The sequence below is a fragment of the Crinia signifera genome, chromosome 1 (genome assembly GCF_055691185.1).
Source record: "Crinia signifera chromosome 1, ASM5569118v1, whole genome shotgun sequence".
NCBI lineage: Eukaryota > Metazoa > Chordata > Amphibia > Anura > Myobatrachidae > Crinia > Crinia signifera.
In genome coordinates this window covers 287,242,968-287,260,883 of record NC_139217.1, presented here as the reverse complement: position 1 = coordinate 287,260,883, position 17,916 = coordinate 287,242,968, and positions in this window count along the sequence as shown.

Genomic DNA, 17,916 nt, shown 5'->3' with positions numbered 1-17,916 from the left:
AGTATTTTGTGTGCCAGTAATCACAAGCTATTTCAGGTGTAACAAAGACAAATGAATAATTCTCTGGATTCTACTACACCTAATATTAAATTTGGCTATTCCTTCACCCTCTCCAGCAGAAATGCACCACTGGATAGATCGTATTAACCTTGCAAAATACATTGATAACAAAATAATGTAGGGTACACACCAGGACGACCCGCTCACGTTGCACATCGCGAGCGGGTCATCAGTGGCTCGTCCGACCCGCTCACGGTGACGCGGGGGGGCACGACCCGCTCACGATGTGCACCGTGAGCGGGTCCGATCCGATGGCCACCCGCACCCGGCTGTATGGTCGTCATTGAGATCCTACCTGCAGCAGGTAGGATCTCAATAATGACCGACCCGCGGGACCGCGGATCGGTATCGGTCCACACCAGGACAGAAAAGGGCCCAATCAGCACACAATCTACATCCAATTGGTCGGAATTGATCTAGATTGAGGGGATCGGGCCCTAGTCGTCCTGGTGTGTACCCAGCATAAGACTAACTAGTAGATTTATTAGCTTAATGGAATCAAGTATTAGATTATTTAAAATGATGGGTCTTCTAGTTTTACAACATTAAGTTAGAACAAGAAATGAATGCTCTCAAAAGAAGCTGGATTCTTGTAAGAGCCAGGAAGTTTGTGAGGAAAGGGAACTATTACGTAACCAAAGGGTAGAAGAATATAAAAAAACACAGAAAGTATAAGGAAGAAATGTGTAAGAGACCAAGAAGAATATAGATGAGGGGAAGCTAGATCATATAAAAGCCCCAAGAACCTAGTCCCACCCTAGTCCAGGCTCTAAAAACACATATAAAAGCCCCAGAAAAAAACACATACTACAAACCTTTAGATCTTTTCGCACCAAAATCCTTTGACTCAAAATAGGACTGATCACTTTGAATGAATACACCCAAATCTTATTGTTTTATTTTGTTGCACACCCAAAACCTACCTCTTCCAAGCATTCTAAGAATAGAACCCATAACATTATTTTGGTAAAAAAAAAACTAAAGGTGGCCATACATCAGGATGACCTGCATACAACCTGATTATATGCAGGTCGTAAGTGCTTTAAAAGTGATCTGCTTCTGAACCCAATGAAAGCTTATGGATCATACATGCAGCTCTTATGATCTGAGGGCTGACCTCTCGACCTGCGGGACTGCGCATTGTAACGACATTATGCACAATGTGCACACGATCCGTCACAAGACCCATCAAGATTGTGTGGATTGGCCAGACATCGTTCAGGTGTATGGCCCCCTTAAGACACAATTAACTGAAGTGATTAGACTACTCCAAATGCATACCAAAATCTTGGATCCTCCATAAAGAACAAGATAAGAACATTTTGAGGATCTAGAGGTGGCAGAAAGCTGCAATATCAAAAGACTACAAATTTATTAAAGAGATATAGGGGTCAATTTACTAAGATGTCTATTGTACTTCCCATGTGCTGTTGCTATGGGAAACAAATCAGAATCTACGTCTTATTTATTTAGCACTCTCTAGAAAATAGTAGAAAGGATCTGATTGGTTGCCCCTAGCAAAATAACATGTGAAGTAGAATACACATCTTAGTAAATGTCCTCCATAGTCTGGATATTTTAATCAAAAAATGTACAAATGATCTAATCCTTTTAGGATGAGGTCTCAAATGTTCTCCTACTGAAGAGACAAATCTGTTTAGTCTTTGTGTTGAGTTTAACAAATTGCTAAGAACACTCTGCTGTAGAAGGTATTTTTCCAACAAAACTATGAAGAAAATAAGATGCGATACCCACAGTGCTTGATCAAAAAGACTCATATGCGAAGGATCCGTACAATTCTCCAAGAGGATTCCAATACCCCTAAGGATATCTCCATCTCTAGCCCTTAACACAGTGGTTCCCAAACTGTGTGCCGTGGCTCCCTGGGGTGCCGTGGGACACTTGCAGGGGTGCCACGGGTTGGTGGTCCAGGACCAATTCAAATAATTCATGATCAATTATTTACAGACAAAACCAGTGCTGGTGGCTTCCAATCATAAACTATGTACAATTAGAAGCAAATTCTGCCATTTAAAACATAACTGAACCAAATAATCACATATAAACACAATCTACTTAATTTTTTATATATTTTTTTGGGCCTAGGGGTGCCGTGGAAAAATTCTGATACTCTAGGGTGCCGTGATTCGAAAAAGATTGGGAACCCCTGCCTTAACAGGACTCTTTCACGCGCCTTTTGAATGTCAATAGAAAAGCTTTAAAAATAAATAATTTCCCCCATGTTTGCTAAAGTTTCATTAATTACTTCTATAAAGCTACAATGATACATTTTAGGAATATGTACAACAACAGGGGGACTCAACAGATATTTAATCTTAATAGATGGGGAAAAAGTGCACTAACAAACCTTAAAAAACGGCAGTTTATCGTGCAATAACTTGTACAGTATATTTTAACTACTGTGTCCTTATATGAGCACCTAATCTTTATAAATACAGAGGGGTCATTCAGGTACAATTGGATTTGCTGTACTGTAATGCAGCAGAAGGCATGTACTACATGCAGACTCCTCCTGCTAAAGTAGCGACACTTGCTACTGCAGTATCTGATCTCTCTTCCACCATCAGGTGGCTGCGCAAACTACCCATCATAGAGGTAAGGAAATCTCCACCCTGCAATGGAGATCTCTAAACTCTTCAGACCCCAACATGGAAGGGAGATACCTCCGTTTTGGCAAACAGTGGCCGTAGCTGTCCTCTGTACAGCTCAAGTAATTCAGTACTTGAAAAGGATCTAGGAGCCCGAATAGACAACAAACTGGGGTGTAGTGCTCAATGTCACATAGCAACAAAGGCCAACAGAATTCTAGCATGTATTAAAAGGGGCATGGAAACGAGGGACTCAAAAGTAATTATGCCACTGTACAAAGCATTGGATAGACCTGACCTTGAATATGGAGTACAATTCTGGGCCCCGCACAATAAAAAGGACATCATAGAATTAGAAAAAAAACAAAGAAGAGCAACAAAGCTTGTTAGGGGAATGGAGAATTTAAGCTACGAGGAGAGATTGAGCAATTTGGGACTATTTATACTAGAGAAGAGACGTTTAAGGGGGAACATGCTCAACATGTACAAATATATCAAGGGCCAATATAAGGAACTGTCAAGCACCCTTTTTACTGCAAGAAAGGAATCCAGGACACGTGGGCACAGGTTTAGATTAGAAGAAGATTTTGTTACCTTCAAAGAAAAAAATGTATATACGGTCAGAGCAGTCAAACTGTGTAACTCTCTTCCTGGAGAAGTGGTGTCAGCAGACACAATAAATACGTTTAAAATAAGGCTGGAGAAACATTTATTGGTTAAAAACATCCAAGGGTACAAATAAGAATCATAATATGTCTTTAATAATATCAGAACATATAAATATGACAAGGGATAAGCTTTTAAAACCTAGGTTGAACTCGATGGATGCAAGTCTTTATTCAACCTTATCTACTATGTAACTATGTAGCAGACTCTCAGTCACTGACAGTCTGCTGCTTCCGACATCCCATTTGTGCATGCACAGAATGGGTTTTGCTCATGTACCAAGTACAGAACATTGGTACTTTGCACCTGATATCACAGGCTCAACTGCCTCTAATTAACACCAATGGGGGAAATTTACTAAGATGGGAGTCCTATTTCAGATAAGATTCTGCTATGGCAAAGCAATCAGATACTATCTATTATCTTCTAGAAGGTGCTAAGTAAATGAGAAGCCGATTCTGATTGGTTTCCCATAGCAACATCCCATGTCAATAGAACTCCCATCTTAGTAAATTTCCCCAGTTGTGTTGTTTCTCTCTCTTGCCACCAGCCCATCTTGGTGTTTAACGGTTTTCCTCCTGACTCTTGCCATTTGTGCCTTTGTTGTTAGCTCCATTTCTCACAACTCTGCTTTGTATGGCTATCTTTTGTGCATCTATGAGGATATAGGGTTCTAAATCAATAAAGCATGGTGGTAGATGAAAAGCAATAGTGATTTATTGAACAGAATTGGTGATAAACAGCTCAACATCTTCGGTAATACAATCCAAAGTGACAGTTCCCACAATGAACTCCTGGCAGAATATCACTTCTTACTAACCTAGGAGCAAATAGTCTCTCAGCTCTATGGGTAGCTCTACTTATTCCTCTAGAAGCCTCAGGTTGTACGGGTGTGTTTTGCTTTCTTTTATGGTTCAATGCGGAGAAGTACAATACATGTTTTCTAATCATTGTGCTTAAATCAGCTAAAGAAAGCCGCCCTGTCTGTCCAGATCTGGGATAAAGAAGAGGACACTACAATAGATATAGATCTCCTGTGGTTTGTGTAAACAAAGATCGCTTCTGTTGAACATTAAGGTGGAAACAGAAGGGATAATGGTATCTTACATCACTCAAGTTTTGAGTATCCCCTGTGGTATAAGTAAGCAATATAAAACTAGGGTTAACATAAATACATTAGCTAGCGTGTAACATACCATAACACAGTTGCATATATTACCAATTTTAAGGGCTGATTCAAACACAGTGTGGGGGTGAGTAGCAACATGCTATTAAGACTGGACAAACACACAAACTGTACTTATGGATAGTTATATAAAGGGACATGGGGATACAAACTAAAGCTTTATTGAGGTGGGAATTGAGGCTATTATATGATTTTCACGGACTTCTCATTTCCTCACAGCATCTGATTAGTATCATTATGCATATTCCTATATAGGGCGGTATTCAATGAGCATTTTGGCGATGTGCAGCGAATCCTGTTTAGGATTCGCTGCACATTCGCCACTGCTCGCTGCGTTCCGGAGCCTCGCCGGCTCCAGTATTCAACAAGTTAGGGGCTCTCTGCCCCTAACTGGCGAATCTGAGCTCCTGCGGCGGACGCCGCAGGGAGCCTGAGGACGGTGGCAGGCAGGGAGATGGAAGTCTCCCTGCCTGCCCCAGAACGTTTGTGGGGGGGAGGTGGGCTCCCCGGGTGCCAGGCAGCAAAGGCTGCCCCCCAGGGGTGCCAGCAGGGGACCGGGTATATTCACTACACCCGATCATGCATATGTAATGATCGGGTGCAGTGAGTATATGAATATCTAATGAGCGGCTCGGCTCCGGCCCCCTGCTGGCTGGTCTGTGTAAAAAAAAAATAATAATAATTTTTTTCTTAAAAATTAGATATATATTCATGTGCTTACAGCACATGAATAAAAATAGCATGCCCCTCCTCAGAATAAAATTCCTGATTTTTGGACACCAAATGTAAAAAACAAAACACTTTATTTTAAAAGTTCACATTCCACTTTACCATAAAAAGATAGCGATTGCTACTCGGTGAATCATGGCGAAAAAAACCTTGAAATGTATTCGCCATCTGGTCATTGAATAGGGTGATTCACCGTTTTAGTCAAAAATTCGCCTTACAGCACAAAATCGCCATAAAAACATGGCGAATCAGCCTCATTGAATACCGCCCATAGTGTATGCCATTTCCACTGCATGTGGTATTGAATGGATAATTTATCTCAAGTAAAAAGCTCTGAAGACTGCACTTGCTGTAAACTTGTTCTATCCGCATTATGGAGGTTATTCTAATGTGTTTGCTCCCCCGCATGTTCGCACAGGGGAGCGATGTTTTGGTTCTGAACAAGCTTTTCCAATAAAACAGTTTATTAATTGTGAAACAGTGTACTGTGTCTACGTACTGGAGTGCTCGTGTAAACTCCAGTACGTGGGTCGGACAACTAGAAGCTTAAAAAGCAGATTTAGGGAACACAGGAACAACATACTTAAAAAAATGCACAATCACAGTATTCCCCGTCATTTTTCAACCAAACATGGGGGTGACCCAAGTGGACTAACAGTGACAGGAATTGAACAAATTCTAAACACCAAAAGAGGAGGCGACCGGTTCAGGAAACTCTGCTTAGCTGAATCAGCCTGGATCTTTAAACTTGATACTCTAAGCCCACAGGGACTAAATGAAGCTTTAGATTTCACTTGTCTAGATTGATTTCTTGATTTTTAACCATGTAAAGATTTTTTTGGTCTCTCACAGGTTGGAGCGATAGGGATCTACCCGGCATGCGCAAGTAATTGTGACATCCCGGGTTTGCAGACCCCCCTCGCCCCACCCCCTGAGAGATCTATACATTAAATCTAGGATTCATGAAAACAGAATTTATTACATTGGTGTTTATTATAGAGTCAAATCCCTAATACTGAATATTCTACTACAAAACATTGATTAAGAAATAATAAAGAAATTTCTTTCATGAATACTTCACCTATGTACTCTGGATATTTTTTTCACAAATGTATGGACTAATCAGATGTGGTCTAGATGGGTTATTTGAGCTATCTATTATAGTATTTGTGTTTTATGAGTGTGGTTGTCCTCGATTTGGCCGTTGGAAACGGAATCAAACTGCAATAAAATAAATAAAATAAATTAAAAGATGTAGAAAACATGTTCTCTTCATCTATATAAACTCATGCATAAATATCCCCTCCACCAACGCTTTCTCTCCCACTACCAAAAGGTTTTATTTACTATTCAAATTCATACTAGATTGAAATTATGTCCTTTGATACTTGTAAATTTATTATAAATAGAGGAACTTATCCCCATTGGACTTGTCCACAGAACAATGATTATAAAAATTTGTCTAAATAGATATATTAAGCATGTCTTTTTTGTCTAGTTGTATATTATTTGTTTATTCGACTTGTGCCCGATCTATCTCCTCGAATATAATACGAGCTATTTAAAAATTTAAAAATAAAAATAATAAAGATTAAATATACAAATCTTTATATGTCCTCCTGTTATATTAACCCCTTCCCGACGAGGCCTTTTTTGTTAATTTTTTTTTCCTCCTCGCGTTCAAATAAGCGTAACTTTTTTAATTTTCCGGCTATATAGACACATGAGGGCTTTTTTTTGCGGGACAAGTTGTACTTTTTAATGGTACCATTTACTATACCGTATAATATTCTGGGGAATCAGGAAATAATTCAATGTGGGGTAAAAAAGAAAAAAAAAACGCAATTCCACAATTTTGCGCTGGTTACGTTTTTTTTGGAGTTCATAGTTCGTTTAAAATGATGGGTTATCTTTATTCTATGGGTCGTTACGATTCCGGTGATACCAAACTTATATTGTTTTCGTTACGGTTTACCACTAAAAAAAAAATAGAAAATTTTACGGTTTTTCTAATTTGCGTCGCGTCGCCATGTTCTGCGGCTTATAACTTTTTTATTTTTCCACCTACGGACCTGGGTGAGGGCTCATTTTTTGCGGGCTGAAGTGTACTTTTTAATTAATACCATTATGGGATATGGGCGACTTTCTGATCTCTTTTAGTTATTTTTTTTGGGGTAGGCGATGCGACCAAAAAACGTAGTTTTGGCGTTGGGAATTATTTTCCGTTTACGCCTTTAACCGTGCGGGATAACTAATGTTATATTTTAATAGATCGGACTTTTAGGAACGCGGCGATACCAAATATGTTTATTTTTTTTATTTTTTATTTATTTTTATTTGTGAAATGGGGAAAGGGGGGTGATTTGAACTTTTAATATTTTTTTATTTTTTTTTTATTTTTAAACTTATTTTTTTTTTTTTTTTTACTTTTACTACAAGGCCCCCTAGTGTACTTGACCACTAGGGGGCGCGATCGCCTGTACTAGGTTCAGCCATAGAGCTCTATGGCTGAACATAGTGATTTTCAGCACTTCCTATTACATCCTGCCTCAGGCAGGATGTAATAGGAATGCTGACACGGCCAGCACAGGGGTCTACATTAGACCCCTGGCTGCCATGGCAACCGATCGGCACCCTCCGATCTCGCCGCGGGGGGCCCGATCGGCGCCGGAGGGGGGCGCCCCCCCTCCGATCAGCTATTTAAGCACTGCGGGCGCTTTGCCCGCGGTGCTTAAAGGGTTAAACGGCCACGATCGGCGAACTCGCCGCTCGTGGCCGTGAGAGCAGGTACCTGGCTGTAATATACAGCCATTACCTGCTCTCTTTCAAGCCAGCTCACTCCGTGAGCTGGCTTGATTCCCCCGCAACCGACATATGACGTAAATGTACGTCATATGTCGGGAAGGGGTTAAGAGTATATTCTCTATTTTTTATTATATTTTTTTATATACGTTTTTTCATCATTATTTTCTATGTATTCATTTGTATATATACATTATTTTGCCAAATATAAGCAGTCTAAACACAAATATTTAACTGCTGTTGAACGAATTAATTTACAAATATATTTTTATATGACATTGATTCTAGGTTCAATCTGATGCGACATATAAATTTATATCTGATCCTTAGCGCATGAATTACTAAGATTCAATTGATTCACAACATGATATATTATTCCAGATCTATATAAATAATTTTAAAATAAGATTCCTTCTCTTTTTCCTTATAAATAAATATTTATCCTTATTTTTCATATGTTTATACATCATTAATATGTGCCAGTTATGTATTCACCGGACACACTGTATGCAATATGGATAGCCGTATAAATGATTGATTTTATGTAATATTACCACCTGTTTTTTGCTACTAACTATATAGCGAAATGAAATATAAACTAATCCAATTGATTAATTGACCAATTAATGTCTGAAGCAACCTCATACCTATAAATATAGTGTGCTCAGAGAACACAGTCATTCGTCTTGAAAAAGTTCCCAGCAGACTACGGGAACGAAACGCGTTGACGTCATCAATTTACCTGAGAAGGTGATCCAGCCAGCAATACCTCAGCCGCTCCACAGAGGAAGCGTAAGCCATTTAATACGCTATCGGCAAATAGCCGCTTCACGCCTCACGCTGATCCAGCCAGCAATACCCCAGCTGCTCCACAGAGGAAGCGTAAGCCATTCAAACGCTATCGGCAATTAGCCGCTTCACGCCTCACGCTGCCCGGGCTCATTGCAGCACAAACCCTCCCTCCAGGCTCACCGCCGGTTGTGCACTCATCTTTCAGCTGAAGGGCGGCTCTCCTCCATCCCGAGCTGCCGGCCATCAGCTGTGCACAAACAAACCATCTCCCACGCTACATCTAAGGGACCTGGGTCCACCGCAAAGCGGAACACTTCGCCTATCAAGTCACTCCTTATACCGCCGCAGCCAGAACGGTGATTCTCATCTAACTGCGGGCAGGTCACACCGGCGTGCTGCCGAGAGGAGTGACTATTCCATCTCGAAGGAATCCCAATTTCCAACTACTGGGACCGCTTGTAGGAGACCCCTGTAAACCTGCCTAAAGGAAACACCATCATTTTGGGTGAGCATATATTATTGTGACTGCTTATAACCTCCACAAATAAAATCAACTGGCCAGTCCATATACAATATACCCTGTATAAATCGGACTCTTCCACTCCCCCCATTTGATACTGCAGACTACCGTCATCTGCAGATTTTTCTGCATAATTCTGCTGAGCTAAAGTATATTGCTGTGAATTTACCAAAAGCTAATTAGCTAATTAATTGGGATCCCAACTCTCGCTATATTTTATATTGTTTTTATATATTGTATGTATTTTGTATTATTATACTGTTTTCAGATAAAGATTTATATATAAAAAAAGATACAGTGTGTCCGGAACTCATCTTTATTCAGCCAATCAGTGTGTACTATTGTAAAATTATTTGTGACCAGCAGCGCAATTCACTCCAACCCCCCCTCCCAATTCTTGGTTCTGCACATGCCCATAAGCTTTTATGCGCATGTGCAGGCTCCATTTGCGAGGGGGCACGAAAAATTGATTATTTGCCGGCCCGTTCACATGGAGCAGTGCGTGGGGCTGAGGTGAGGGGTAGCTCCCATGTTAATGTGGGCATGATGCGGTGGGGGGGGGGGGGCAGCTGACATCAGCCCATACAGGGCACCGCAGATCTAAGGTCAACAGAGACTGACTTAGATCTGCGAGATCTTGCTAGACATCCAAACATCCATTCGCATGTGTGCAGGGAGATTTGCGGTGCATGCAGGCGGCTCTTAGAGGACCCACAAAGCTGCAAATTTTGCAGCTTTGCAGGTGAATCATAAGGAGGGCCTAAAGGTGCCCATACACGTTACAATTATTGTATACAATATTGTATACAATATCGCATCTCATCGCATATCGGTTTTGCGATGAGATCAGATGAGATGTGCAGCACATACTTTTTGTACTAGATCTCATCTCATCTGATCTCATCGCAAAACCGATATGCGATGAGATGCGATATTGTATACAATATTGTATACAATAATTGTAACGTGTATGGGCACCTTTAGTCCTGGAACAACAGAGTGCAAGTGAGCACCACTCTCTGGGAAAATGGCTTGCTCAGACTAAAGGCCCATACACACTCGAAGACTTTCATTTCAATAGACTTTGCCAAAATCTTTGAAAGATATATCTGTCACCAAAGTAGTGTGTACACACTGAGCTATTTTCCCCAAAGAGCAAAAGATTTTCAGGAGGCGAAAGACTTTGCAGAAAATCTTTCATATAAAAGGCAATTTACATAATGGGCGGGTTTTGACTTCCAAGGGAGGGAGCAGCGGACATTTTATTCAGTGCATTTCTGTTCTTGGGGCCTGGTTCAGAACTGAATGCTGCACTGCGTATAAAAAATCTAGCTATGGCGGCACCTTTACAGGTGCCTCAGTGACAGGGGCATGCCTTCAGCCAATATGAAAGCACATCCCTGTCATTGAAACCGATGTGATTGGGCACTGGGCAGCAGATTCAGCACTGACAGTGACTGCATCCGGCTGTCTCTGTCAGTGCTGTATAGGCATTTAGCTTAGCTGCGGGGCCACTCGTACTTGCACTCAGCCCCGCTGCAATTAACTTTTACCCGATGGCAGGGCCTGCCAAACCATCACGCTGGTCCCGGACACGTTGATCGCCACACTGGAAGGCGCAGATAAGTTTCCATGCTGCCGCATTACAATTGCCGGGAAACCAGCTGCGAGTCAAACTTTGGAAGTGTGTGGCCCGGCTCCATCTCTATGGTCTCCGGCTCCGCCCCCTGGGGGGGGGTGCCAGAGCTGGACCCGCTGATTTGCCGCAGGTGCAGGGGGGGATGCGGGTGCCTAGCCAGGTGCCTCACCAGCCGCTGACCCCACTGCACGCTACTGGTGGGCAGTGGTGCCGATAATATATACATTGCTGGACTGTGCCAGCAATGTATATATTACTGGCTAATAAATACAGTAAATAATCATTGGTGGGCAGTGGTGCCACTAGTATATACAGTGCTGGCATGTGCTAGCAATGTATATACTACTGGCTTATGACATAAGCATATCATTGGTGCCCAGTGGTGCCCGTAATATATATATTGCTGGCATGTGCCAGCAATGTATATACTACTGGCTTATGGCATAAGCATATCATTGGTGCCCAGTGGTGACAGTAATATATACATTGCTGGCACATGCCAGCAATGTATTTATTACTGGCTTAAAAAAAGAAAACATTGGTGGCCAGTGGTGCTCCGTGTAGAGCAGGACGGAGCGAAGCGGAGGGAGCAGGGCGGAGGGGGGTGGGGCGTCAGCTGCAAGCCCCAGGCGGCTGAACATGGATCCGGAGGATAGAGGAAGCAGGACGGAGGGGGGCGGGGCGTCAGCTGCAAGCCCCATGCGGCTGAACCAGCAGATGAACCACCTTACTAGCGATGATGCGGGAGCGCGCATCATCGCTAGTCGGGGATCGCTGACCCATATACACTGGGAGATTTTCAGCTGAAAATTGTCAAGTGTGTATGGCCTTAACTCATTTGTAGTACAATATAAGACAAGCCTTCTCCAATTGAAGCTCAACAGCATTTGGGTTATGAAATAAGACAATGGGCCTTATTCTGGTTGGAGCGGCCGGGCCGTACGCGTACGTCCCGGGATTTTTAATGAACACTCCACAACGCTTACGGACGGGTCTCTACGTGCGAAAAAACCTATACGCGAGTGTACGGGCATTGGGGGCGGCATAGGGGCGTGATGAGGGGAGCGGCCGAAATAATGAGGGAAAATGGGCGTAAACATGGGCGTACACGGGGGTGTGCACCAAAAATGAGCGGTGCTACTACCGCACGATCGACTGAAGCACCGTTCATTTCGGACACAAAACCGACATCTCAAACCACCCCTACAGATACCGCATGCCAGCGTGCGCCTGGGTTAGCTAATTTACGCGGATTACTACCAAACACATACACCTGAATGTAATAACCAATGCTGCAGTCTATTAAGTCCAAACCATGATTTCACTACCTGCAAGCCACACATAGCACTCTAACACATTGGAAGCTTATCTTTCTATACTTCTCTACATTTAAAGTTTTTTTTAATTTAAGGTAAGAATCTTTTTAAGACCTGCTTATATATGCTAAGGTAGGTATTTGTTAAACAGTTATACACATTCACTACGTGCTTTCATAGACTTTACACAGTAGCACACTCAATCTACACAAGTCGACATGTGTCAACGTGTTCACTCTAATACAAACATAGGTTTTGTATTTATGATACAAGAACATAAACCACATCTAACACCTACAAAGGATGTTTCAGCAATGTTTTAAGCCCATGGCCACTATTTTGCACATTAATTAATTCAATCAATTAATTAATTTTCATAATTATAGTTGAAAGGCACGATTTGCAGGTCCATATATATGAAGGGTATGTCAGCGTACACGGACGTACGCTCACTCTCACGAGCGGTGACATAAGCTGACTTTTCTATTGAAAACAATAGGGACCCGTCCGTGCAAGCTGGCGTACGCCTAGATAGCCGCAAGAAGTCGGTGGGAAGACGGCCGAGAGACGTCCGTAAACGGTGGCGTACGCTCAATTGTACGCCAGTTGTCGGAGTGTAAGGGCTGGCCCGTCCGTGTACGTTGGCGTACGCTCAATTGTACGCCACTCCCCTTTGCCGATGTTTCTGGCCGTACGAATGCGGCTGAGTTGTGGGTGGACCTAACCCCAACGGCCGCGTACGGATAGCGTACGTTAATTGCGAACGTACGCACGTTTGGCCGCTACGATCAGAATAAGGCCCATGTCCCAAAACTCTGATGTAAATCAACTAAGAAAAGGCTTCAGCAGAAAACAGTTTGCCTTCCATAGTGGACAAGTCCGAGTACCCATACTGTTTGAGATGCTGTGGCATGACCTGTAGTGTTAAGTGGTTTCACCCCAGACATCCCCTAGGATGGTCCATATTTCATGATTGTTATGCAGGTCTGATCTATAGCTGCAGGAAACATTTCACCAAGGTTATTGCTGCCAAAGGAGGGACAACCAGCTATTAAATCCAAGGGTTCACATACTTTTTCCACCATACACCTGAGAATGTTTATTAGATTAGGACAGACCGTTCTATTGTGACTGACTGTAGATGAAGATCAGATCACATTTTATGACCAATTTAGGAATACATTTAAATAATTCCAAATGATTCACATACTTGTTCTTGCCAGTGTGTTATTTAACATGAAAAAGATGCTATATCACCGAAATCTGAATTGATTATGGTTTTTATGCCATATTTATATAATAACTATAATACAGGAAACTCTGAGGTTTTAAGCTGACTTTATGTGGTATAAAAGGATTGAAGATGACGTGGTTTTTAAGAAAAATTGGAAATAAGTGAGCAGGAGGTTGGTAAGACTATCCAGACACAGTGTACAGAGATAGTGAGTGCATTATAACACATTAATACATGCCAAGCTCCTATTACACATGTCTGGCCAGGAGGTAAATGGAACATCAGTGCTTATAAAAATGCTATTTCTACACTATTACAAACACCTATGGTTCATGCATGCACATGATTAGGCATACAGCTGTATATTAATATTACCATTTCATGCAGAAGGAAAAATTGTCTGCAATCAATTTATGTCCAATATTTATTCAAGAAGCACTTTAAAAACACCACTATTCAGAATGGGTGTGCATACCTGTGGAAAAGTTTTGCACACACATCTGATACTTTTGTCAAATAAATGGAGGCACACACAATTGTTTTCACCGAACCACACTGACAGGCCTATTTAAAAAGCCGATGTTTATTTCATACTTTACAAAAATATACAACAGAGAAAACTTTTTTATTATTATTATTTTCTAGACCTCTAGCTTTTCAAAATGTAAAGTGATGGGCGGGATATAAATGGGTCGTGATATAAATAGGCCGGACGTGCAGGATGACGGGCGATCTTGGATTTTTTTCTTTTAAAGGGGTAATCATTTATAAAGCATGGTTTTGCCAAAATGATTGTCTCTTTAAAAAAAATGTCTGAAATCATCCAACATTCTGCACTTCGGGCATTCTCAGACTCCACCTACAAGCCCGCCCGATATTTCAATATTAAACCACAATATTTACAGAACCATGAAGCACTCCAACAATCCAGGTTTTGGGATTATGACTGTCTGAGGTAGTAATTAAGTCACTTATGCCTAAGCATGGCTATCCTTAAAATCTAAGGGTAGATGTATGAAGCATTGATAAGAGTGTCAGTGGCGTAAGTCCATCCCAGTTGCCCGGAGGCAAGGTAAGTACTGGTGCCCCCCCAAATAGCTCATTCAGTAAGGTTTTGTCTCCAGTAAGGTCATGGGTCTAATACGGGGTGTGACACTTGCAAAAATGATGTTAGAAGGGGGAGTAAGCCACATTAGCAATATCAACGGTACTTGTTTCCTAGAACGGCCACACCGATGTTGATCGGGTCGGTCGCATCGCATCGATCGCATCGCATGCGACCAAATCGCATGCGATGCGAGCGACGCGATGGTCCCGATTTTTACATTGATTGAAATGTGAATAGGGTCCCTGGGACCCTATTTTACATTGTATTCAATGTAAAAGTCTCCCCAGACCCCAATTTTAACCCCCTCAATGGCACCCCACGATTGACGCCAACCCGAAGCGTGGCGAGCATAGCGAGCCCGCGAGGGGCGGCGGTACGCGTCCTCCGACCTTTTCATACCCCTACTATCCACGTCGGCGTGGAGTTGAGAATATAAAGTGTGGTGAGCGCAGCGAGCAACCGAGCCCGAAGCGTGGCGAGCGCAGCGAGCCCTGCGAGGGGACGCGTATAACTTCACAGGTATACGCGTCCCCTCGCGGGGCTCGCTGCGCTCGCCACGCTTCGGGCTCGGTGGCTCGCTGCGCTCACCACACTTTATATTCTCAACTCCACGCCGACGTGGATAGTAGGGGTATGAAAAGGTCGGAGGACGCGTACCGCCGCCGTTTGCCACGCTTTGGGTTGGCGTCAATCGTGGGGTGACGTTCACAATGGGGGGGGCATATACAATGAGAAATGGGCCATATTGGCCCATTTCCCATTTTTTTCCCGATTACAATGTTAAAAATATTTTAACATTGAACCCTATGGCATTGAAACCTATGGTGCATCGCGTCGGTCGCGTCGCGTGCCATGTTAATGCACCCGACCGACGCGATGGACCCGATTTTGCCTTTTCCGGCAAAATGGACCTGATTTCAAAGGAAATCGGGTCCATCGGGAGTAATCGTGTACCTTAAGTTAAGGTACACGATTACCCCCGATGGTGGCCGTTCTAGGAAACAAGTACCATATCAACTGCTTTCAATTAACTGATTCAAACTCAAAAGGAAGGAGAGGTGCCCCCTTGGGAGCAGGAGCCCGGCGGCAGATGACTCCATTGCCTCCCAGAGTTCTGCCTCTGAAGAGTGTAGAAGTTTCCCATGGCAACCAAACATCTAACCACTCGACTGTTGGGTTGCTGTGAGTGCCGAGCTTGGGAACCACTGCCTTAAACTATAAATATAAACTGTATAGAAGATTTCCATTACTACAGATAAACAGTTACAACATTTCAGGCCAAGAATATTTTTGGTGCCTCTCAATTTAGTTAGGAAAAGGGTCAGTTTACCATTTTTCAGAGAAAGTTCTCTTTTGTTAAGAGAATAATATGGCCTTTTAAAATGAGTAACACACTATGATAATAAAACTGGGTGGGTTATTTTAGCCTTTTCTTGTCCCACTCCTTGTTTTACAGATTGCTTTCTTGGTGGCTTTTATAGAAATCAATAAGTTATTTATTAACTGTCTTGCTCAGCACTTAGCATATGCTGTTTCTTATTTGTGGGTGTTTGGCAGGAGATAAAAGCTTCTCTCTTCCATTAGGCTTGGATGTCTGTAAAGCATACCAGAACCAAACAATCAAAACCTATTTAGATATGATAATGTGGAAAGGACAATTCTGGACTCTTTCTAACCTTTTTAAACGAAATGTTTTGTAGATGATGATGGTGGAACATGTACTGCGCTTAATGCTTAATACACATCCACATTTATTTTTGCCTATTGACTAGAAACCCTATTATTTTACTGCTTCACAGTTTCCTTATAAAGTTACTGTTACAAATCAACTTTCCATGTGTTACAAAATTGTTTAAATATGTCAATTTACCTAAGCAAATCACATTACTGTGTAGGTGAAACCTGCAAGTTCCATACAATGCATACAAAGTAAAAATAAATCATAAAATAAATATCCTATATACTGCTTGTATGTTTTATGGCTAAACATTCTGGGCTTGATTTAGATCCTCATGCAATGTCAATATTCTTGTAGTTGCAGAGCCTTAACAGCAATGTAGACCTTGGGCAAAGCAATGCACTGGGGCCCCTAACCACCCATACACAGGGTCCTACTGTATTTACCTGTGGGCATCTCTCCACATGCTCCATAAAGTGAATAGTTGTCAGCACTCTCATTGGTGGATAGCTCTAGCCATCTACCAATCAGCAGGTTAGGAGGCAAGTAGGGTATGCTGCTTTGATTGTATGACCACCACGACCCCTGATCAAAGGCTCGTATAATTGTGGGGCCCCGAGCAGCTGCCCAGTGTCTCTATATGTTAAGATGACCCTGAGTAGTTGAGTAATTGTTTGCAATTGTGCATATGTGAACAGTTCTGAAATCTATGTTGCAAGCCTTACCTTGAATGTACGCACAAAATTGCTGTTGTGATTGGGACAGACAGTATAAGAAGTGTGTCAAAAAAGGGATAGGAATTCCTAGGCAGTTGCTACTATGTTCAGTTTGGAAATTATGGGAGTGTCGCTAGTTTGTCAGTACAAGCATAGGAGGTCATGGTCAGCCATAGGACTGATGCAAGCATTGATGATGCTACCATAGGTGGAGTATATGAATGCACTCATCAGCATTAACAGCGAGCATGGGCGATAAAAGTGGGTGTCTCTGTCCTTGTACATTCAGCCGAATGGCTGTACACAAGGAAAGGAGTTTGAAGTCAATTTGCAAATGGGTAACCACCAATTAGGTGCTGCTGTGTGTGACTTTGCCCCCTCTGTGTCCAATGAAATATATTCCTCTTTGTCACAATATTTTATTTTGTGCTTTAATCTACTTTGTGCAACAGTTGCTATCATTGGCTTTAAGACTTTACCTGTGGTGGTGGTGGTGGTGGTGGTGGTGGTGGTGGTGGTGGTGGAGATAATAAATAACATTGTAAATCTTACTCTTGTAGTATTTTATCTGTTACCATCTTGTACAGTAGTGTTGGGCAAGTACCTTTTCTGAGCAGACATAACAATATAAAGTTGAATATGGGACTGTAAAAATAAAAATTACATTCAAAATTTGTAATATCCAACCGACCATTGATGTGTTAAGTTGCACACACTGTCAGTTCATGGATAACAGATGCTGGACTAAGTTTTAGGTGTGTAAGTAATATGTCACACTTACAGTACCTCTAGAATCACAGATTTTTGCTTGCAGTCCCATAGGGCTTAGCGTGATGCACCCAGTGCTAAGGAAAAGAGCAT